Source organism: Macaca thibetana, chromosome 10, assembly GCF_024542745.1.
Source record: "Macaca thibetana thibetana isolate TM-01 chromosome 10, ASM2454274v1, whole genome shotgun sequence".
NCBI classification, from domain to species: Eukaryota; Metazoa; Chordata; class Mammalia; order Primates; family Cercopithecidae; genus Macaca; species Macaca thibetana.
Genome location: NC_065587.1, coordinates 79,702,261 through 79,727,567, shown reverse-complemented (window position 1 = coordinate 79,727,567; position 25,307 = coordinate 79,702,261).

Sequence of the window (25,307 nt, the reverse complement as noted above, 5' to 3'; positions counted from 1 at the left end):
TGCTTAAGCCCCATAAGTTCTTCCCATTTGGCAAAACAGTTGCTCAGCTTTAATTTCTCTAACACATTCTCATTTGTTCTAAGAGTTAGACAAGGGCTGTGTTTGTTCAATAGCTACTCTTCTCTGTTTACAATCACTACTCTCCTTAATGTCCTTAAATGACATGCTTTCTCACAAAGATAAATTCAGTATTGCCCCCACCCCACCTTCACCCCCAATAACCTGTGTGGCTCAGTCAAGTCACTTAACTTCTCCAAACCTTGGGATTCATTTGTAAAATGAGAATAGTTACCTGCTTACTAGAAGACAATGGACACAATTAGATTGTCTCTTGAATTTTCTTAGAACTCTTGGCTAAGGTATATGATTATCATCACTTAACTGTATAGCTTCAAGCTATTATTCTAGTGTTATATCACACACATGCAATCTTCTATTGACTAATTCAAGAGAAGATAGACTTCCCTTGTCTAATTCCCATTCTTAACTAGTGCTGCCATTCTTTGAAGGATATTTCGGCTAAATGCCTAAGATAGATGCATGAATATAATTGCTGACATCGATTTATTCCCCAAAAAAACCTATCACAATGGTGCAAGTACATAGCTCCTAATAAAGGATGTGACAATTACGGATATAAATTCAGGCCTTGGCAGGCATGCCAGAGTTAGAGCATCCTCATATTTAGACATCAAACAAGACTTCCCCGTTGTACAAAGCAAAGGAAGAGGAAAACATAGACCACTCAGCATGACTGCACTGGCTCCAGCGGGTCAGGAGGCTGCTTCTTCAGAGGATGAAAATACTCTGTGCTTCCTGTGTTTCAGGAAGAACCTGGATCCATCTTGGCAGCATAAAGCTCTGTGGTGCTTAAAAACAAGCATGTCTCATATCCACATCATCAGTTCTGAGACTGGGGAAAAGACAAAATCCTTGGATTCGAATAGGAAAAAGAGATATCAAGAAAATTAAATCCTGACTATTAAAACATTAAAAGTTAGGGAGCAGGAATTAAGGTGTTTCATTTTTTGATCCTGGTTTATTTACTCTTCCTGGTTCATTTACTCATCTGGGTTTATTTACTCTTCCTCGTTCATTTACTCATTCATGTTTTGGGATCCTTTTGCTCTCAAATCATGGGGGAAAGAAAGCCTTATTCTAACCTTGAATTCAGGGCTAAAACATTGGTTTAACAGAATGGCTTTGTGTTCAGTTTACTTTGAAGGAGATCGTCAGCATATAACAATAAAGCACAAAAGAAATTCTAAAAAAATAAAGATAGGGATTTGATAGGGTAGAATAATAATTATTTACTTACACATTTTTACTGTAAACATTTCAAATATACCAAATAAATGTAAAATGAACCACCACGCTCTATGTCTTCACAGCCTCAACAATTACCAGCCCAGTGTGAATTGTAGATAGTTAGGCCATACATAGCTTAGCCAAGCCTGACAGAAACGTGTTTGGTATTTTGTAGCTTATGACCTTTTTCCTGCTCTTTGTAGCCACTATAAATGCACTAAAGGGAAAACTGGGCCAAAGTTATGTGAGTGTGTGGGTGTTTTCCCATGCACTCTATTTGTTTATTCACATAGTCCGGTCCCCAGGGAAATTAAAAAAAAAAAAAAAGTTAGTTTCACTGTAGAAGATCCAAAGAACTCAACATTTTACAAGCTTTGGGTTGTTAATCCTTATAGCTATTTCCCTATTATGTCAATAAGTGGGAAGTGTTATTATCCCCATTTCACAGATGAAGAAACTGAGGACTTTCATAATTATATGTCTCATTCAGAGCCAAACTCTGCTGGCAAGAAAATCAAGGACTTCCAATAAAGTCCATTTATTTCACCTTTAGAACCAGCACTGTCCAATACAAATATGACATTAACAACATATGTGATTTTCCAGTAGATATATAATAATAATAATAAACAGGTGAATGCTTATTAATAATATGCCTGAAAACCAATATATCAGAAAGATTATTGCAATGAGTAAGAATTTTTAAAAATTATTCATTATTGAGATAGTCTATTTTTTTTTTCATACCAAATCTTCAAAATCAGTGCATATTTGACACTTATAGCATATCTCAATTTGGACTTGCCACAGTTCAAGTGTCCCATAGCCAGGTGTGGCTAGTGGCTCCCATCATGGGCAGCACAGCCATAGATTATATGTTCTCTTCTCATAAGGCCATACTTCCTCCCACTAGACAGTGTCACCAAGATATGCCTCTGCCTTTTGCTACCTGTTTGAGATGCCTCTGATTTTGCTTTAATATTACTTTGATTTGGGCTAATGAAACAAGCCCAAATTACAGATATGGATTAAAGTCATTGGAAAGTAACGTAAAGTCCAACTCTAGGAAAAAAAGGACAAAACAATCGAACAAATGGAAACAACTCACACATATACAAAAAGAATATAAGGCAAATTGAATTCAACTTTCTCCAGTTGAAAGAGTTTTGTAAAACTGGGAATGAACCTCTGATTAGCAAGCAAATCAACTTATTCTTGTATGAAAGTTGTGAAGATATGATTTTTGACATCAGTTAATAGGCTAATATTAAAAAACCTTTTTCTGTTGACAGTTCAATAAATTACACAAGTTATAAAAGAGACATAGTCATAGAACAACATGATAGGGGGAGTGTAACTTACATTTGTCTCAGTCCTTAATGTCTATACAAATAGGGAGATATTTGCCTTTTATGTAATTAGAGCATACTTGAATTCCTCCATGGACGGTGGAGAGTTGACTTTTATGTACCACAGAAAACCAAAATCAGATTCATCTGAATCTCTAATTTATGTCACTGGAAGGTCCTAAATTTGCTGGTGCCATCAAACAAAAGATTTAAAGTCTAAAAGTATTTCACCAAACCCCAAATCCATGACAATCTAAATAAGGCTGAACATCCAGGTTAGAGGTGGATAGCGCCACATTTCCACGATAAAAAAATGTGAGTACAGCCTGCATTCTACAAGTGTGAGGAACCATGGCTTGAAGTGAGACAAGTCAAGTTTGCAATAATCAAAAACATATGACTTATTAGTGAGTGAATTTAGGGTTAAGGAAACCATTACACAACAAGAAATTAAAGGCTTACAAAGTAAAGTCAACCACACGTTTAGAACTATGTGTGATGGCAAACCATCAAAGTAACTAAATATTAGGACATACATTAAAATCTTCAATTATTTCAGAGACCTTTCTGATAGGGGAAAGAGTCTGAACCAAAGACATGTGATTGATATTTGCTATGGTTTAAATATTTGTCCCCTCTGAAGCTCATGTTGAAACTTAATCCCCAATGTGGCAGTACTGAGAAGTGTGCCCTTTAAGGGGGGATTGCATCATGAGGCCTCTGCTTTATAGAATGGGTTAATCCATTCATGAATTAATGGGTTAATGGATTAATGGGATATCCCAGGGGTAGGACAGGTAGCTTTGTAAGAAAACAAAGAGAGACCTGAGCTAACACACTCCATCGCCTTACCATGTGATGCCCTGTACCACTTCAGACTTCTGCAGCAAGTCCCCACCAGCAAGAAGGACCTAATCAAATGCAGTCCCTCAGTTTCAGACTTCTCAGCCTCCATAACTGTAAGAAATGAATTCCTCTTTAAAACTACATTACCCAGTTTAAGATATTATGTTATAAACAAGAGAAAATGAACTAAGATAATATGATATGTGAAAGGGGTGGCCAATTTAGAAGCATTGCTCCTATAAATGTATTATAATAAAACTCAACAAAGGTATTTCACTATATTTATGTATCTATCTATCTATCCATCCATTGTATCTACCTATGAATGTTTATTCCCAAAGAAATAAATCATAAAAATAAACTAGAAGGCAAATGAATAGTAAAGGAAAAATAATAATATATGTTAGTAAAAACAAAAAAAAAAATGTCCCATTTGTTGAATAAAGGCCCATTTGAGAGACAAATATTCAAAAGAGCCTTATTTGGGAGAAGACTATTTTTTAAATTGATCATATACTCCTTTTATTAAAAACGCTTTTGGAAAAATAGCTCCAGAAATTTAAAGATCTATGTTAAAATTCTGGTAGTGAATTATATAACTACACACTTACTTGAAAGTTCCCATCAAAGGCTGAAGCAAGGGTTTTACAATTTTGTTTCCAGGATTCAATCACATATCATCGCTTTGGTTCTAATTCCTCAGACTGCTCCCAAAAACCTTCTTCCTAAGTGAAGACCTTCTTGTTCCAAACAAATTTTTTGGAATTTACAAGAATTCTGGCATGCAGTGGAATACATATACATACCCAAAAGAAGCATGAAAAACATGCATTTGCCCACACTGTCCATGAACCTGAATAGATCATTAAGCCAAGTAGTGAATGCCAATGAAAACATAAACTCTCCTAGGAGAGCATCAGCCAGTGAGACAAAGAATAAATGATTTTTACCTATGTCATTCTTGCTTTCCTTTCAGAAAATTAGATCATCCAAGCTTTAAAACGGTCTCTGTGGGAGTTTCTCTGACTCTCATTTGGACAAACTCTGGCACCTCAGTGACTACCTTAGAAAGCACTTGATAAATAACTTCACAGTTAAAGATTGCTCCTTTCCAGATTAACACACTAGGAAGAGTAATAAATTACCACATCATCAGGTTATGCATTTAACATTTAACAGGTTATGTTTGATTGTGCCTTGTTAAAAAAAAAAAAAAGGAAAACATGTAATATTTATTTAGCATTTTGTCATTGTAAACCAATTCATTGTTTTCTTTGGGCACGGATGTAAGTATAAGGGTTTGCACATTTTAAAGCGTTCTGTACTTACCAGGTATATGGAATCTGACAATGACAAATTAAAGATTTCTAAATGGTAAAGAAATTTTCCACCAATGAAAATTTTGCTTCCGTAGGAGCTTCCTTTTTTTTCAAAGACATTTCATAATCTGAGGATGAGAAGTAAAGGGGTCATTTGATGAGGTCAGGATATCAAACAGACAGGCTTTCTAACCCTTAGGCAGTTTACTTGGTGGCCCAAGATCACATCTGGGATGCAAATCTCCCTCCAGCATAACCCATATTCGGGCCACCAGGTTTACACAAAGAGACCGCCCAGCTGCTAGCTGGTAAAAGGCTCCCAGGGTCTCACATAGCCCCCGAGAGCTGCGTAATTCAGTACAGAACCCGTCTATGCAATTACATGTCCCTGTAGATTACACTGTAATTACACTGAGGAGACAGAAAAATAATTGCTTGTAACTTACACTGTGGTTGAGAAGGCATAAATAATCACGTATGCACGATGTAATGATGTGTGATCACTTAGCCACTACTGTGTCACAGCTACCACATGTTTAGAAAACCAGCAGTGACCATAGAAGAAAAAAGCACTAGTGGGTTATTTGCAAACTGAAATGTAAAGGCAGCTACACCTTGCTTTTCCAGAGGACTGCCTTGGGAAAAATTTTATAAGACTCCCAGCCTGCATTCTCATCAGGAATAAAAAGTGAGTACTGTGTGAAGTGTTGCTTGATTTGCACATTTTAATTTGGCTTGTGTCATCTGACCCTTATTTCCCACTCCCTGATATTCGATCTCTAGAAAGATATAGATAAAACTATGCAAGCTGTTAAAAATTCAACCTGATGCAGAATTGATATCTGAGAGATTATTCTTAATTTTTAAACCATTTACATGCTTAATTCATAGTGTCCTAGATATTATTTGCCATGATCAAATCTTAATTCATGGCAGCAGCAATTCCTTAGACTCATTTATTTGTTTAAATAAAGAAAAGAAATATTCTATGTCCAAACAACAACATATAGTTTTAAGGTACCTTGTTATATATATATGGATATTATGCATAATTCACAAACAACTACAAATTAATTTATGTAAGAATAAAGTAAAAAAAAAAGTACATCTTCGTATATTTTCTTCCAGATTTAAGAGTAATCTCTTTGCATCAGCAAATCTTGACCAATAATTGATGACGTTTGGGAATAATTCCAGCATTAAATTAGGAAAAGCTTTAAAATTTTAAAGTACATTTTGAAAAAATATTAAATTTATTTTTTAAAAAATAATGACTTTTCCTTTCCATTGGAGAAAACAACTTTTTTTTTTTTTTTTTTTTTTTTTTTTTTTTTTTTTTTGAGACAGCGTCTCACTCTGTGGCAGGGCTAGAATGCAGTGGTGTGATTATAGCTCACTGCAGCCTCAGTCTCCCAGGTTCTAGAGATCCTCTTGCCTCAGCTTTGTTAGCAGCTGGGACTACAAGCACATGCTACCATGCCTAGCAAATTGTTTTGATTTTTAGTAGAGAGAAGGTCTCATATATTGCCCAGGCTAGTCTTGAACTCCTAAGCTCAGGCTATTCTCCCAACTCAGCCTTCCAAAGCACTGGGATTACAGGCATAAGCCACCATGCCTGGACAAAAACAACATTCTATTATTTTAGAAGTGGTAATAAAAATGTCTACAAAAAAATAAGCTCTCTTTCTAATGGAGGCTGCTAGAGAAAACCAATGTCAATGAGAATAATAGCTTGAATTAAGAAGAAAACACTGTCAAAACTAGTTTCAAAGGTGCATAGTTGGAAAGAATTTTTTTAAATAGCCATAAACAAAAGTCAAACATCTTAAGGTATTATTTAGTGTAGAAATCTGTGTCCTTTTTTATGCCATAAGTCTTTTGGCAAACTGTTGAAGCCTAAGACCCTTCACCAAAATAATATTTTCTCAAGCATAAGATAAAATACATAGGAATTCTAAGAAGGTCCATTCTTTAAATGCAATTTTGAAAAACATATTTGTGTGATGTAGTAAAAAGAATATCTTATATTGGTAAATTAATGAGTACCTAATAAGTTTAAGTGAATCTGTTAACTACCATGCTATCGCAACAACTGTCATTCAATATGGAGATAATCTCTGTCCTGGCACTGCGGTTTGTGCTCGCTTTCATTATTGAAAGAAACGTTCTGTTTGGGATGAACATTGTGAAATAAAATTTATAAGAGGGCATTGGTTTGGACGGAGCTGCTAAGCACACCAGACCAAACCAAAATGGAGCTACTATGCTAAAGTTCCACCCCACCCAACCAAAACAATGTTGTTTATCTGTCCTTACAAAAAAATCAGGAGAGGCCGGGCGCGGTGGCTCAAGCCTGTAATCCCAGCACTTTGGGAGGCCGAGACGGGCGGATCACGAGGTCAGGAGATCGAGACCATCCTGGCTAACACGGTGAAACCCCGTCTCTACTAAAAAATACAAAAAACTAGCCGGGCGAGGTGGCGGGCGCCTGTAGTCCCAGCTACTTGGGAGGCTGAGGCAGGAGAATGGCGTAAATCCGCGAGGCGGAGCTTGCAGTGAGCTGAGATCCGGCCACTGCACTCCAGCCCGGACGACAGAGTCAGACTCCGTCTCAAAAAAATAAAATAAAATAAAATAAAATAAAATAAAATAAAATAAAATCAAAAAAATCAGGAGAAAGAAAGATCATTGCCAAGTCCCCCAATAGGCCAGCTTTAGCAGGCATAATAATGAAGTCCCGTCTGCTTTAACCTGCACAAGGAATGTAATTTTGAAATGACCAATCCACTTTTTGTTCTCTGTTTCTGCTTTACTGTACAAAGCCAGCCTCCTCTGTTTAACTCATAAAAATACTCCTTGTATTTTATAGAAAAAGGTGTTGCTTGATTCTAGAATCAGAAATAGAAAACAATTGAAATCTTTAAACTAAATTCGTTGTAATTTTGTCTTTTGGCAGAATAAAAGTGTAATTTTTTCCCATCTTAATCCACAGATCCCCTGAATTCTATTCATAGATTCTGGGAAGGTGGGCACTGGGAAGCAGGGTTGGGAGAGTGAGGCAGTTGTTGCTAGGTTAAAGGCCCCTGATTTCATACTGGCTTCTAAAAGATATTAAATGCATAATTGTTTATGGTGTCATTTCATTCTTACCATCCCTGGGATTGAAAGAAAGGGCAAAACTACTTATTTGTTTAAGAAAGATATTAAGCATGAAAAAAAACACGACTAAATGATCAATCAATAGAACCCTTCTGTGATTCAAAGAAAGGTGTTATCTGACATAGAAAGCCTATTTTTCACTATTATAAATTGTAGATTAGGTGACAAAATAGTACAAGTAATGACTTACTTTTTTCATCACACTTCCATTCTCCTGTCTACAAAACAAGGAAGTTGGGCTAGATGACCCTTATTTGATAAACTAATCTTAAATCTATGCTAATTTGAAACTAAGACTACCATGAAATCATTCCCCAATTCCTACCTTCCCTGTACCATCAGTCTGTTTCTTTAAACACATTTGTGTTTTTTTTCTACCTTCCAACAGTTTATAAAACAGTTACAGATATTCCTAATCTAATTTTCATCATTGCAGGCATACAACTGCAATGCCAACATTTGAACTTTCCACACCTGCTGAAAGATATAAAATACTGTCTGCTCATGTAGCCAAGTTTGTTGGCAGGTAAGGGAAAATTCCTATTCTCATGTATAAATACCCCCTCCCAGGGGATATTTTCTCCTGAAACTTCTAAGTGTCCATCTCTCAATTATGGTGCTATTATTATTTATTGAGCTGTGAGAAGTGGTTTTCAGTACACACAGCAAAGAGGAACAAGCTTGCAACTTTAATAAGGTCCACAAGATAATTAAGACCTACAATTTTTTCTTCTAATGCTAGGCCAGGAGGGCTTTTCAGCCTGTAATATGAATGACTAAATGCTTTCATGTTCGAATTTATATGTGACTATAAAATATATTTTGACTTTTTATTAACTCAGCCCTTTCATTTGTCTTTATTTCTTCAGGCACATGAATGAAACGTCTCGCATCATGTTCCATTAAAAAATTGGGAAGTTCAAGCTGGCTGCAGCTTCATCTATTTCTTTTTTCAAATGTGCCCTGAACACTATGTGCCCAGTCATTCATCTGCTCAGGAAAAAATAAAACTAAATGGCATCCCAGAATAGCTCCATAAATTTATGTAATCCTGCCTCCAAATAAGGCATACCCATGTCCCTGTGAGGTAAGCAAGGGTAAGAATAACTAATGTCGTTTTATAGCTTCAGTCTTGTAGTCAACATAATTTTGGAGATCCTACAATGATGGGCTCACTGAGAAACCTATAATCTTGATAGAAACCCCCTTTTCTCAAGGCAGATGCATCCAGTTTGGGACCTAACACTCACATAGAAATGAATGCGATGCGAGTGGCTCTGTTAAAAAGGAACTGATCTTACTTTTTTTTTTTTTTTTTTTTTGAGACGGAGTCTCGCTCTGTCGCCCAGGCTGGAGTGCAGTGGCCAGATCTCAGCTCACTGCAAGCTCCGCCTCCCGGGTTCACGCCATTCTCCTGCCTCAGCCTCCCGAGCAGCTGGGACTACAGGCGCCCGCCACCTCGCCCGGCTAGATTTTTTTTGTATTTTTAGTAGAGACGGGGTTTCACCATGTTAGCCAGGAAGGTCTCAATCTCCTGACCTCATGATCCGCCCGTCTCGGCCTCCCAAAGTGCTGGGATTACAGGCTTGAGCCACCGCGCCCGCCCTTTTTTTTTCTTTTTTGACAGTGTCTCACACTCTGTCGCCCAGGCTGGAGTGCAGTGGCGCGATCTCGGCTCACTGCAACCTCCGCCTCCCGGGTTCACGCCATTCTCCTGCCTCAGACTCCCAAGTAGCTGGGACTACAGTCTCATGCGACCAAGCCCGGCTAATTTTTTGTATTTTTAGTATAGACGGGGTTTCACCGTGTTGACCAGGATGGTCTCGATCTCCTGAACTCGTGATCCGCCCGCCTCGGCCTCCCAAAATGCTGGGATTACAGGCATGAGCGACCACGCCCGGTGGAACTGATTTTTTTTTTTTAATTTATTTATTATTATTATACTTTAAGTTGTAGGGTACATGTGCATAACGTGCAGGTTTGTTACATATGTATACTTGTGCCATGTTGGTGTGCTGCACCCATCAACTCGTCATTTACATCAGGTATAACTCCCAATGCAATCCCTCCGCCCTCCCCCCTCCCCATGATAGGCCCCGGTGTGTGATGTTCCCCTTCCTGAGTCCAAGTGATTTCATTGTTCAGTTCCCACCTATGAGTGAGAACATGCGGTGTTTGGTTTTCTGTTCTTGTGATAGTTTGCTAAGAATGATGGTTTCCAGCTGCATCCATGTCCTACAAAGGACACAAACTCATCCTTTTTGATGGCTGCATAGTATTCCATGGTGTATATGTGCCACATTTTCTTAATCCAGTCTGTCACTGATCGACATTTGTGTTGATTCCAAGTCTTCGCTATTGTGAATAGTGCTGCAATAAACATATGTGTGCATGTGTCTTTATAGCAGCATAATTTATAATCCTTTGGGTATATACCCAGTAATGGGATGGCTGGGTCATATGGTACTTCTAGGTCTAGATCCTTGAGGAATCGCCATACTGTTTTCCATAATGGTTGAACTAGTTTACAATCCCACCAACAGTGTAAAAGTGTTCCTCTTTCTCCACATCCTCTCCAGCACCTGTTGTTTCCTGACTTTTTAATGATTGCCATTCTAACTGCTGTGAGATGGTATCTCATTGTGGTTTTGATTTGCATTTCTCTGATGGCCAGTGATGATGAGCATTTTTTCATGTGTCTGTTGGCTGTATGAATGTCTTCTTTTGAGAAGTGTCTGTTCATATCCTTTGCCCACTTTTTGATGGGGTTGTTTGTTTTTTTCTTGTAAATTTGTTTGAGTTCTTTGTAGGTTCTGGATATTAGCCCTTTGTCAGATGAGTAGATTGCAAAAATTTTCTCCCATTCTGTAGGTTGCCTGTTCACTCTGATGGTAGTTTCTTTTGCTGTGCAGAAGCTCTTTAGTTAGGAGCAAGATGGCCTCTTTCCGATTTTTAACCCAAACATCATTGAAGCCTGTAGGGAAAAGAGAATCTCTACCCAGAAGTGGATTTCTTGGGTTAAGGAGAACCAGCATTTGTAATTTGGATATCTATTGCCAAATGTATCTCCATACAACAATTTACAATTCCTCTTTCAAGGCAAAAAAAAAAAAAAAAAAAAGGTGCTTATCAGTTTTATCAATACACATTTTGATTTTTGGAGACTATTCATTTCCACATTGTAATTTAGAAATGTTGGAGGCATTCTAAATGTTCACTAATATGAAAATGGTAAAAATGGTAATATATCATATAATGGAATGATATATAACTATAAAAAAGAATGACGAATATTTATATCTACTGAGGTAGAATGTTCTTGAGGCTATATTGCTAATGAGAAAGCAAGGTGCAGGAAATTTGCATACTCTTCTATCTGTCGTGTAAAAGGGAGAATCTTTATTCATATTTGTCTGTACACGTGTATACACATGGGAAGGTTATACAAAAACTGAAAGCAGTGGTACCTGTGAAAAGGCCAAGAGTGAGCTCTGAAAAGACAGGGGAGAGGAGGAAATGAGACTTTCATTATGTATCTTTAATTTTTTAAATTTTTGAATCTTATAAATGTACTAAAAATAATACAAAAAAAGAAAAGGAAAGAAGCAACAATATTTTATAAAGCTACATTATTTTTATATAGTAAATAATATAGTTGATGTTTCTGTTGATAAAATATTCACTCAAAAAAATGATTTTGCTACAACTTAATAAAAGTGTAATCCAAAATGACTTGGTACAGATTTTGTCAAGCACAGGCAAGTTTTCAAAAGTCAAATACTGTGAGTTAATATTATATATAAATACATTCCAACTTTTAAAAAAAAGTCACTAATTTTAATAAATGTATAATGAATATAATTCACCATACTAATAGTTCTAAAAATAAAAAATACCACATTAAAAATCAACACAACTTAAAATCTCTTCTGATAAATGCATTCAACAAGATAGCAATAGGTTGATACTTTTCTAACCTAATAAAATATATTATCTCAGCATTATGCTTAATACAGTATCACTGGGGACATTCCCAAAAATGCCAGAAAAAAATACAGTGATGTCTGCTATTACCACTAGAGTTAACATTCTACTAGAGGTACTAGTCAATATAATTAGACAAGAGAAAAATGAGCAGTATAAAAATTCAGAGAAAAGGGAAAGAAAGTTATCACAATTATCAAATATTGTGACATTTGAAAGATTCCCCAACGATTCAACAGAAAATTTAATTGAGTAAGACAATTACTTGTTATTTGGAACATGATACTTCCATATTCATAAATAACAACCACATAGGAAATACAATGGAAAAATCCTATGGAAAACAACAATAGAAATGCAAGTTACTTAGGGAAAAAATTTAAGAAATTTAAGAAACATGGTTTTAAAAAATTATGAAGAATTTATTTTTATATTCTTTTTTATAATTTTTAAGATTCTATTATTTATTTTATTTACAAATGAGAACCAATCATACGCATATGAGTTTGGCAAATAAAATCAATACACAGATGAGAGTTATTATTTGGCATAAAGGGTACCTCTGATATTACAGGAACAAAAAAATTAAATTTTGATGGAATGACCTTATTTAAGAAAGTAAAAATTATTTAAAACCAATAGGGAGAGCTGAGAAATATTCTTGAAATTTGAACGGAAGGGATGGAAATTGGAAAGAACATAATTGTTCTTATCCATGAAGTTTCAAGCTTTTTTAATGCAACTTTGTCTTATCTGTCTTATGAACACATAAGAGTTTATGTTTAACTAGATGAAATTGATAAATAGCAATAATAGCATCTACTATCAACTATTAGGCAATGTCATGTACCAAGACCAAGTGTTCCTAAAGATACTATGTACATTTTCTCATAAGATATTTACAATACCCAATGTAAATACCACAAACCATTATTTCCGCTTTGCAGATGAACTCTAAGAAAGAGACTCTGACAGGTAAATCAATCTCTTGCTAAAACCGTAAACCTGATACAAGGCACAGTCTGTTTCCCAATCCCAGTCTCAGCCTTAGAGAGGACACTTGTGTTCCTTCCACATTAGTATGCTGCTTTCCATTTTAAGCAACATCTAATCACTCCTTCACACATCTACTTTTTTTTTTTTTAACCCAGATAGATGTTTCAAAGTAAAGGGAGTCAGTTTAAGGTTTTCTCATAGCCTTCTAGGAAATGTTGTTAACGAGTGTAAGACCCTGCAAACATATGAAAGGCCTGGAAACTCTGTAACCACGAGAGTAATTCCCACTGACAGTAATAGTAATAATATTTCCTACATCTTCTCACATTAACAATAAAAATGAAGGAAATCACACACACATTGATTGCTTTCATCTTACAAAAAAATTGGGGAACCCTTTGTAGCCTGTTGGTTCCATGAACTAGGTACATCTTTGTTGGTAATAATATTTTTTGCATAATTACTTGTTCTTGGGAAATGTTATTTATGTTGAAATAACTCATCTTTATCCTAAATAGAAAAAGTGATCTAAAAATCACTCTATTTTTCTTTTGTGAAAGAAAGAATCCCCATCATATCAATAGCATGACAGGCATATCTTAAACCAAAGGAAGCCTTTTGGATGAAAGCCAAATATACCTTTCCAAGAAAACTTCTTTGATCATTAGGAAATGAAAATTTGCGCTTTAATATTTTTCTTATATAAAATTGTACTGGATTGAGCCGAACTCTGTAAAGCATTTACTGACTATGTTTATAGGTAGTGTGTTTAATACGCAATAATATTTGATTTGCTTTTTATCCTCCTCAGCCCCTTTAACCTCTAGACTATAATGACTTCCATATGACTAGCCAAGTCTATTTTTAGACTGTTAATTATATGTCCCTATTTTTAGCCTTCTTCTGCCTTTGGGTTGCGGATTATTGTAAGGCCTAAAGTGCCTTCTCAAATTTTAATGATGTTGTTGTTCTGTCAGATTGGAGACCAATTCTGTCATTGAATACTAGACTTTCTCTCCTGATACCAATCTCTTCCACTTTTCTTTTTCTCCCAGCAAATCAGCTGGGACAATAAGATTCAATGTATTTGTCAAAAAGCTCTAAGTCATATAATATGTTAGATAAATATCAAGCATGATACCCATTTTCAAAAGGATTTCAGCCATGTGGCTACCATTAAGTTGAAGAATAGTAAATTTGCCTGTTAAAATACTTTTGAAATTTCAATTGAAAAATTAAGTTTTGCACATGTAAAGCAACTTGTTTAGAACTTCCATTCCTTGCCCTAGACAGATTTTTCTTATTTTAGCATACAAATGTGTAATAAGAGATGCATTTAGTATCAAAAAGATGCTCCAATTTCAGTCTTTAGAGACCTTGGCTCTTTCCTTTGAAAATTCCCAAGTATAATAACATCACAAATTGGCTAGCTTTAATCTGTTCTTCATCATAAGAAATTGTCAGGTTTTTTTTTTTTCCCTTTCTTGCTGCGCTTGTGTGTTTATATATTTGTGTATGTATTTAAAGAACAGTGTAGACTAAAACACTTAGAAATTTTTGCAAATAGTTAAAGTTAAAATCCAGCATTTCTTCTTTTGTGTGCCTACTACATATAGGAAATTAAAAGAGAGCAAAATTTTAAGAGTTATGTCATAGCTTAATCAAATAGATTTTTGTGTTTGTTTGTTTTTTAGAAATTAGTCTATATTCAAACAGGAAAATGGCAAGGAAATAGATCCCGCCCTAAACCCATGCTACATTACATTGCAACCTTAAATTTCTCTCGTCAAACCTAACTCCAAATGTCTAGAAGTGACATTCTCTCTGTTGGAAAGGATGAAGGAAGGGTTGGAGGACATTACGGAAACAACTGTGAAAGTGGGGAATTAGGCATCACTGTGGTTTATGTGAAACACTTGCGTTGACTTTTTTGGTTATTGCATTTTATGTTTTTAAGCTAAATATCATATTCCCTAAAATGTGAAAGTAATTCACCAAACACCTTAACAAAGGTCAAGTGAATGAAAATGCTTCATAAACTCTAAAACAACTCACAAATAGAAGGAGTTACTTTTTGTCCCTTCAGTGTTATAAGAATTAGAAATTACAGTACATTGACAAAGAGTATTTAAACATAAAGACATACTGATGGCCAAATTTTGAAATAAGAATGTGTTTTTTCCTGAAGTTGTCTAATTCATTCTTGGACTCTTGGAGGAATATGTTTCAATGGACCAAAATAATCATGAGGCTCTGTGTCCTTTTTATAAAATATTCATCCCAAGAGAGGATGTCCCTTCAAGAAAGGTACTCAGTGATTACATGGTCGTGCATGCCTATGAGGCACAATTCAGGTTGCATGGACTACAATATAAATTTTGTGTTTCTTTTAAAAACATTCTCCAAATAAGTCTTCATATGAAAAATCATATAACACACATCAAGATCACAACTTGCATGTCTCCTGGCAAAACGGTGTTTCCAAGCCTGGTCTATGTTAAAGCCTGACAAGGCATTAATGCAAAAAAAGAAGAAAAAAAAGGTTATGGAATTCTGTCTTTGTTGTTTGACATTGATATGGGAGACAGAGTCCTTATTTTGTAAATTTAAGATTTCTCGTAAGAAATATTTTAGAATAAAAAATTTTATTACAATATATTATACAAAGGAAAAGTTAAATCTGCCTCTCAACAAAATCCCTAAGAGATGATTCAGATTTAAAACAGGAAAGTTTATTACTGGATTCCCACCCTATATGTCTGTTAAAAAGTAATTAACATAAGAAACATTGCATTTGGGTCTAAAACAAAATGCAGAGATGAGTCTATTTTCTCTTTTAATTTCTCTGTCTATACAACAAGGATAAAATATACTGATTTTTATTTTCATGGCACAGAATATGATCTCACTGTCAGTTATATCTTCTTTGGTGTCTCACTGTCTGACATCCCCAGTTAGAAGACTATTAACTCATGCATTTATTTATTTAGCAAATTCATACAATTTCAGAAGAAGATTAAGGAAGATTTCAGAGCAATATTCTGTTACTAATAAGAAGTGGAGGAGTACTGTAGAGTAACAATAATTATACCAGCAACTATTTCTTGAACAGTTTCCCTGTCCTTGACATTTTATCATTATCTTTGATGTGTACAATAACTCTGTAAGATATATATTATTATTCAGTTTTTATAGTAGTAACACTGATGTACAGAATTTAGTAAGCCCAATAAAGTACAGTGACAGGAATTTAAATTTGGGACTGACTGTCCCTAAGTTTGTGCCTTTGCCGTCACACAATACTATTCCTCTAAAAATAAATGTGTTCTGTTTTCTCAGTCACAGGCTCTGTGTTAGACATTCTACTAAGTGCTTTAGTTATTTCATCTTGTCTAATTCTTCCAACAGCTCTGTGAGTTAGGTGCCATTATCACCATGCCTATAATTGTTAAGTGATGAAACAGAAGCATGGAGACGTTAAGAAACCAAGGTCGTAAGGAAGCAAGGAAATTAAGATTTAAACACAGGCATCAGTCTACAAAATCCCCCTTTACGCTGCTTTTTCAACAATGGACATGATAAATCTAACAGTGCTATGAAAATGCCAGTATAAACTTGGAAGAGTGATTTTGGCTTGCTAAATTCTCTTACAAGAAATAGGGGTTTCTCTGTGCCTTCTCCTGGAGTGACATAGTAGCATCTAATTGCTTGACATGTCAAACCCAAATGCATCTATGTAGTATGTGAAGTTCTCCCCCATTCCCATGCCCCATCCCCAGTCCTTGCTAAATTTTGCAGGACTGCTTGTTGTCTTCCAGAATTTTCTAAAATCCACTTTCTAGAATACCAATGTGCCTCAAGATGATTGAACAACATCCCAATGCAAAAGATGTCATAGTCACAATAGTTTTGAAAATGCTCACTTCCAAAGACTTAGTTTTCTGGGGATTTATTTTTTTCATGGCAGTACTTCTCAGGGATATTTAATGTGGCAATGTGTGCTGAGAATCTCTGAATTCTGAATGTAATATGCAACTTTTCTCAAATTTATTTTATTCCAAAAGTTTATTTTTTGTGGAACAATTATCCTTTGTCAACCATTCATAGGATGCCACTTTCTGTAGGACCTGAGTCAGGGAAGAGTGTCTCTATACATCCGTACTTAGGTATCCACAGTCTAGAACTGAAAGCCTTCTCTCTCCCCATTCTCTGTCCATGCAATGCCTTTCTCTTTTTCCTCTGTCAGTCCAGGCCTTTTGCTTCATGTTAAATCTCATTCAAAACATCTGGAGAAACCCTGCCCTGGTGGGCTTTAACTTTTGGCTTCCTTTTTGAGACCCGCAGCACCAAATTGCTTTCTATAAAAGGTTATTTATAGTGTCCTGTGACAAACACAGGTATAACATCTTTAACTGAAGGAATTATATGTGAATTTAAGATATATCATTTGGCTGCTTTTGAAAACAATTTGTTGAGCTTCTATAATGAAATATCCAAAGAGGATAAACACTAGACAGCAGTGGCCTCTTCTCTTCCAACATTGTATCCCTCGGTCCCAGCAGAGAGTGCCATAAAGCAGTGGCTGACCATATTTGTCCCCAACGTTAAGAACCAAACTTTTTTCTTAGGAAAGATAAATCTATACTTCATTACCATAATATGAGGCAGCAAATCACATTAGAAGGAAGATCACTTAGGGTTTCATTTTTCTTCATTTTGTTTTAGATCAAGTTCTCCTGGAAAGCAGAGTCTGAGACTAGAGCTTTGGGCAAATTGTGCATTGAGGAAATGATACCAAGAATAGGAACAGAAGACTGGGAAATCCTGATTCACAGTGCATTTAGACCACAACTCTGACCAACTGGACTCAACACCATTGGGAAATGTTGAAAAGTCCTATAGAATAAGCTCTAGAATCATCTGCCCAAATGATGCTCTAACTCTTGCCTGCCACTGGTTAAGCATTGTTCTGGTGATTCTAACCCTTTGGCATTTCCACGCTATGCATATTTTAAATGCCCTGAGATTATTGCCCAAAGGCAGGAAGCAAGAATTACAGAATACAGCTGAGGTTAGCACCATCAGATTAAACCTGTACAAAGCCAGACGCTTCAGAAATGAACAGTGAAAAAAGTGAACAGAGGATGAGACAGAGCCCAAGAGGTGGCTGGACTTACTTCAAGTTCATTTTCACTCAACAAGGTGTTGTTGCCTTTTTGAAAGCCCTCCCTTCCATATGGCCCAGGTAGCAGGAAGAGTCAAGAGGTAGAAGAGCACTGAATGCCAAACCTCTGAGAAAGAGAAACAGGATTTCAGGGTGACATTTGGCAAACAATTTCAGCAAAGTGATTGGCAGAGGCAAAGACTTATGTATCATTGATTCCACTTTGTGTAACAGCCAATCTATTTTTGAAAAAGTACATGATCACATGGAGATCTTTTGTGGTCAAGAAAAATCCTAAAAGCAAATACAGCCCTCATGGCTATTTGCACAAAATTATACATCATTTAATTTAAAAATAAGGTTTTCTACCAAAGGACCCGAGCAAATAGAGAAATTACCATGAACTTGATTGCATAATGTAGATGCTAGTAAGTTACCTAACAAGGAAAGAAATGGCAGAGACTCCTGAATTTAGACTCTCTCTGCATATCAGAAAATATATAGTACTATTGTAAAAGTCTCAGTCTGAATACCGTTTTGCTCTCTATATTTTGTCCCCTATTTCATATCTCCAAGTGGGGAAACGGTGAAAAAAACACAAACAATTTCCATATAAAAGGCCAAAGAGAACGAAAGTGAGAAATATACAAGAAGAAGAGAAACACTAGAGAAATAGATGCAAGTAAAGGTCTCAAAAGTGAGAGAGAGAAAAAAAAGAAAACTTGCTGCTTATCCTTAATCACAAGTGACTTATTTAAATAGACAAAATGACAGGCTGACCTCCATCTATTTTAACTGCCAAATCCTATCAGCGGGGTGTGATTACCGCCCAAGACCACCTTGCGGGGAGGGGGTTGATTTTCAACCTGCCCTGAGAATCCCTGACATTCTTTCCTCCATCCAGAAATCCGGAATTCTTCTAAGGAAACATTTGTGGCCATTAAACCAATTGGAGTTGAACTCATGTCCTAGAGGTTGACAGGACAATTTATGAATGTGCTCTATAACCAAGTCTGGATTAAAAAAGAAAATCATGCGCAATTTTTTTCTTCTTTCTTCTCTTTTTAAAGTTTTACAAGTTAATATCCTTAGATCTATATCTGAGGAAAACTAGCAGTTTCTGGCCTAGAATTTCCTGTTCCTAATTTAAATAAATTAATCTTTTCTATCAAAAACAAAAGTGAGAAAGACTTAAGCCTCAGGAAAAGTTAACTAAAATTGTGTGTCATGAGTTAAAAAGAGAGCTAGAAACAATCTAAAATATTAGACATATTTTCTGCAGCTATATAACCAAAAAGAGATAAATAAAACAATTCCTTCAAATTAAAAAAATAAGGACACGAAAGGCCACAATCTTATGTGCCAGCCATTTAGGAACAGATATGTAAATAAACTTTTGAGTGTGTTTGTTTCCTTGCTTACTTAATGGAATATGTTTCCAGGTAAAATGAACTAACGTGTGTGTGTGTGTGCGCGTGTGTATGTGTATTTTCTTACCTGGAAGAATGAAGTTTAATGTAATTCACTTTTACTTTTTTCCAAAAATTAGATTGGGATGACAAACATAAATATCTACGGAGAATTAAAATTAAATAAAACTAATACTCATTAAATACATAAAATTTTGTTCTATACATTCAGCCTCAGCAACTTTCCACTGCAAAATTCAAACCAAGACAAATAATTTTATATATTAATGCATATTTATAGAGACATATGGATCTCAGAGGCATTTTGAGTTAAATTTCCAAAATGTTTGCTCTGAAAATCAGAAATTCATTTTCTTAACATCAAACCTTAGTGCCTAAATTTCTCTGTAAATGCAATGCTAGTATTCCCAGGCATTAACTGGATAATTGAAATCTCTTAAGTCAGTGACTTAAGCTACCTTTATGTTTACAGCTGTTCTCCAGAGGGGAAAATCTCTTAGACTATGATAGAATGCCACTCTGTTGCTTTAGTCCCACCTAAAATATATTACCCATGGACCATCATGATTTTTCCCTTAAGTACACACTTTAGCATTCCAAGCATTAATCTCTGTTGGATTAACAAAGAAAACAATCCATGTTAAAGCAATGAAAAGTTGTTTTTGTTAAAAATGATGAAAAGGAAATTTTTCAATATTTTAACTTTTCATGTCTCTGGTTGGAAAAGAAAACATCCAGGATAAAATGACATTTCAATTATCATAAGTAAAAAAAGAAGAAGGGAACACACACACACACACACAAACACACGGGAAACCACAATATATTCTATGCAGATCTGATGGTGTTTTCTTTGTTCTTTTTAGTTCAAGATGAAACAGCTGTTCATTGTTTAAAATAGCATCTCACATTTAGATCTTTTTCGCGTCAAAAGGAAGCCATCTTATCCTTCCAGTTTGCTAACATTAGAGAGGGGTAAACACTCATTTCCTACTTATATTATTTATAATGCAGACTCGTGAACTTTCGCATCCAGTGTCAGACTGACCCCTCTCCTACGAGGTTTTGAACCTTCCTTCCCCTGACCCCATCAACAGACCAGAGTAACCTGAAGGTCATATTTTCCTTTAATTCATCTTTTAAACACACATTTCCTTATTACAATCCAGCAGCTCTGGCTAATCCAAGGGTTGCTCTTATAAAAGGCGGGGATGGCAGTTATTTTATGACATTTTATCAGTGGGCTGATACCAGCGTCTCGAAAGAAACTTCTTAATGGTGGTAAGATCTTTATAAGAGTCTCATGTTTCCACTCCTTCGCTCAGAGCCATGGTTCTGTAAGTATCTGCCAATTTGATTTGAAAACCACATCTTAGTTCTTGACCAAAAAAAAAAAAAAAAAAAAAAACTTTTGTAACTAGGAGTTCTCAAGCTGTTTAATCTAAGTAGCTTGAAGCATGCCTGCAGGCCCATAAGGCAGAAAAGCAGAAAGATATATCTCTTTCAAAGGAGTCCTTTAAAATAAATCCTCTGCCTTTAATTTAGGGGATATTTTGGAACCTGTCACACTAAAACTGACTGGTCCACTCAGGTTCAATGCCAGGTCCATCCTGCCCAATTCCTTTCCTGATAAAAAAGTAAGCTGCCATTACATTAAAATGTTAAAAACTCTAGAAACTCTAAATATAGTTAGCAGCTAATGAGAAACCCAGGAATTTTTCTTCTTACACATACTTAGATAGTATTGCCAAAAGATTATAATGGGACTATTTTACATATAATTTTTAGAAATACAAATAGTTCCAAGACCTGCATTCAAATTATAAAACCCCTTTACTGAAATGTTGAAGGTGGAAAACGTTACATAATTCAAGGAACAAAATTTGGAAATCAAATAGTCACACACCATTAATTTGTAGATAAGGAAACTGAGGTCCCGAGAGACTAAAGGTCTGGTTTATTGTAGATTAATAAGATTTTGTTTGTATTCATCAAATGAAGTGCATGATTACTCTATCACTCTCTTGCATAAGAGAGAGCCTGGGACACTGGCAATAAGCCTGCCCATCACAAATGTCCATTCAACTATTAAAAAAGTAACACTGAGACTGAACTGGTCATTTATCCTAACCTAGTTAAAACCATAACTGCTAGATGATAAGTTTTTTATTTGTTTTTCAATTAGTTATTTTGAATTCTTGTAGGAGGTCCTCAAACTTCAAGCAATTCTCCACAGTATTAAAGAAATGCTTGTCCATTATTCAACGTTTATTGCCCGCCTTTGAGTATTTATTCATTCAAATGTAGCTTTCATGTCCTCTAAGCTCCTCTAAAAAGCCATTTCTTTTTACAACAAATGATCTGAATTTTATCTCCAGACGGTTTTGGAGCTTATGAAACATGAATATGACAATAGTCAAAAGAGAATGGGAAATTCATTTCACAAATGATTTGTAACCTTTCCCTCTTTCTCATCTGTAAATACCACTGTTCTCTTCTTGCTACTGGTGCCGAGTATTTATTCTCTATTTCTCATTTTGCCCACTAAGAAAATGGTGAAGAATCTGAAAGAATGGGCCACGTCTGAGATCCGGCTGGTTCCCACCCTATCGAGACCTTGTCTCGCCCACGCAAGTGGCACTCCATAACCTTATTTCCACTGACATTTTTTTTTTTGCATCTTAGAAAAACTGGGCACTAGGAAGTATGTACACCCCCAGGATCTTGAATTTACCCAATCAGACCTTACTCAGCAGCTCAGCGTCTTAATGACTCTGGCAAAATGACATGGGTCATATTTTCACATGGATGAACTATTCCTGAACAATTTCTCCAGTGTGTAAGGCACAAATAGGCTTTTCTTCAACATCAGGCATGCATGTCTTCCCCGCCTCTTGCTTTTTAACAAACATATGTATTGTGGACAGTGCAAGAGAAATTCTATTCCCCATTAATGTTTGAGTTTCTCTCCTACCCACCCGCTTTTTCTGTGCCTTTCAGATGTTTCTCTCTTTCTTGACATTTCAAGATATTTAAAAGGTGGAGGACCTCTATCTTTTTTTTTTTTTTTTTTTTTTTTTTTTGCCTGTGGAGATAGATAAAATTGTGTGGCCAATGTATCTCCCACTTTACTCTTTCTACATAGGAATCTGGGGCAAAGAGTATCAATTATCATAGTCATCTTGACACTCCAGAATCTCTGCTTTCCTCCTCCCTGGAAATGGTATTCATTCATTCTATTTCATGAGATGCCAAGTTTGGGACTGGAAGTGGGAACCATTGCAAATTAAAGCCCTGGATGTAACTGTCAGTTCATTTGTGCTGCTATAACAAGATACCTAACACTCGGTGATTTTTGACTAATAGAACTTTATTTCTCACAATTCTAGGGGCTGTAAAGTTCAAGATAAAGGTAACATCAGGCTCAGTGTCTTGTGAGGGCTCTGGTCTCCAATTCCAAGATGCTGCCTTGTTGCTACCTCCTCCAGAGGGGCACACACTGTGTCCTCACATGGCTAAAGGCAGAAGAGCAAAAGGGGCAGAAGAGGTAAATAGCTCCCTTACACTTCTTTCATAAAAGCACGATTTCATTCATAAGGGCTCTGCCCTCATGACTTAATCACCTTCCAAAGACCCTATCTTTTATTATTGTCACATTGGCAATTATGTTTCAATATATGAATCTGGGGGATACATTCAGACCATAGCAATAACTATACCACAATTGTTGCTAGTTCTACTTCCACAACAGAATGGAATCATCATACAACGTCTGCATCCACTACTTGTTATCTAAGTAAGATACTATCCTATGTTGCACTTTAACATAGTAGGCAATTGATAAATATTGTTGAATGAATGAATAAATGAACAAAGAATCAGAGTAGAAGGAATTTCATTTTTCTTATTTTTTTCCAATCATACCCTCTGATTATTCCTCATAAAATCAAACGACTATAAAGCAGTGGTTTCAGGGGGGGAAAAAAAGTGCTTCTTTATAGAAAAAGATAGTGCAAAGTATTTCCCAAGGAATCAGGTTGTTTACTCCTAAAAGCAATAAAAATGAAAATTTTCCCATGATGTCACACAACGTGTTGCAAAACATCATCAATCAGGCACTGACCGAGTGCACATTCTTGATGTTATGACTTGGCTGTAATTCAGTAGCTCTGTTCACAAACTTTTCTCCCATCTTTAAAGTCCTTCTAATGTCAACATGATCAATAGTAAGAAATGGGTCTACAGAATCATTCATCTGAATGAAAAGGAAAAGACAATTGTCAACTATATGAAATAAGTTATCAATTCCTTCTCCAAAGGTCACTTCTATGAAAGATTGAAGGATAACACAGGGTCATCTCTCAAAAGAAATAACCAAAGTGCAAAATTCAAGTGATGATATCAGGAAAACAATTTTAAGAAATATGCTTTCTCTCTTTTGAGGTTATACTACACTTATCAGTGTGTCCTGTGTGAACTGTGTCTGGGGTTTATCTTCCGAATACAGACATATGCCTCTGTTTTAAAATAATTCCCAGTTTGGTTTCCCAGCATCACTTTAATGACAGAAATTGTATGACTCTCTGGGGACCTGGAATATTGGGTGGTGCTTTAATATAAGTTATGAAAAAAGAAGAAAATATCACATTTTTGTTGGCTTAAAACAAACCAAAAAATGCCTTAATGGGACATCCTTTTTTCTCAATACCAGCCCTACCAATGAGAGACTTTCTGACTTCTCCAGAATGAGTGTAAGCACAATCTAATTCTTTCTTAATGATAAAAACAAAATAATTGTTGGAAGACAAGATAGTGACTGGACCACTCAAAAAGCCAACAAGTTATTTACCACACTTTTCACAGCAAAGGGGTACAGTCTATATGGGGAACCGTGTAAAAGAATCTAAGAAGAACATTTCAGGTGTCTGTCCTGAAATATACAGATCAGAGAAAAGTTAACTTCAATATTCATTTTAGTTCTAATTGTTGGTTAGATGCTTTCTTTTATTAATAACGTGAATTTGGGGCTTGACTTCACTCAACCAGACAGTTATAGATTGCCATAGGAGTTAGAGGTTTTGTGATTGTAATAACTGCATGATTATATCTCTGAACTAGACATCTCATAACCAAGTTGGTCGGAACATTGACGTTGAATCAATGAAAGCAGGCAGCAGTAGTTTTTATAAGAGCAGCTAAAGTCATAAAGAAAGGTACCACAGGTGCTTTGTGTCACTGCCTTTCTCCATTAACCTCAAAATGTCCCCAGAGGACTGCTTGCCATGTGAAAGGGAAACTGCTCACTGCCTGAGATCACTGCTCTCCAATTCTCCAACACAGTCACACAGGCCATCGTGTAGTGGCTTTCTATAGTTTTGCGCATTGTTGGCGAAATTGCCAACAATGACTTCTCATGGCAAGGCAGAGTAAACAGGTGCTTGGGCCTGTTTTCCATAATGTCTGCAGTAAGCACTCACTGGGATGCCAGAATAACACAGAAGCATCTCTTGAGAAAGTCACTCTGCAGTCCTATCTCCTGATCTGTAAGATGATGTCCTGATGTAAAATAATGTAAAATGATGCCAGGTTATAAATGCAGAGTAGCTTTTGTGTAGCATCACCAGCAGCAGGAATTTATGTACTATATAGTTTTATTTCCTCTAAAAAGTCACAAGTGAGTATATATCAAGCAAGTCTGGAAAATAATCTGGCTGGCGTCTTAAAAACATTGACAACCTTAAATATTTTAGCA